Below are 321 nucleotides of genomic sequence, written 5' to 3'. Positions count from 1 at the left end.
ATGCAATGCTGACATCCAGTGAGATAAATTGCATTTATCATGAAACTTTGACTGGTTTATCTGCTCTGTCCGTACTCATACATGTCCAACAAAATTCAATCTCACAATCTAAACATTTGAGCAGTTCAAACAGCCAGCATTACTATTACGTATTTTAAAAATAAAAAATGACCACATTTCTTTAACCCTTTGCTCCTACCAAAACTCCATCTTGCAATATTAAGTGACAAGTTTAAGGTCCAGTATCTTATGAGTAGTATAAGGGCCCTACCATCAATCAAACCCTGACCCCGCCCCTTGACCCCTTAGCCCCGCCCCCTT

Source organism: Natator depressus, chromosome 8 (genome assembly GCF_965152275.1).
Source record: "Natator depressus isolate rNatDep1 chromosome 8, rNatDep2.hap1, whole genome shotgun sequence".
Lineage (NCBI taxonomy): Eukaryota > Metazoa > Chordata > Testudines > Cheloniidae > Natator > Natator depressus.
Note: the sequence above shows the minus strand (reverse complement) of the source record.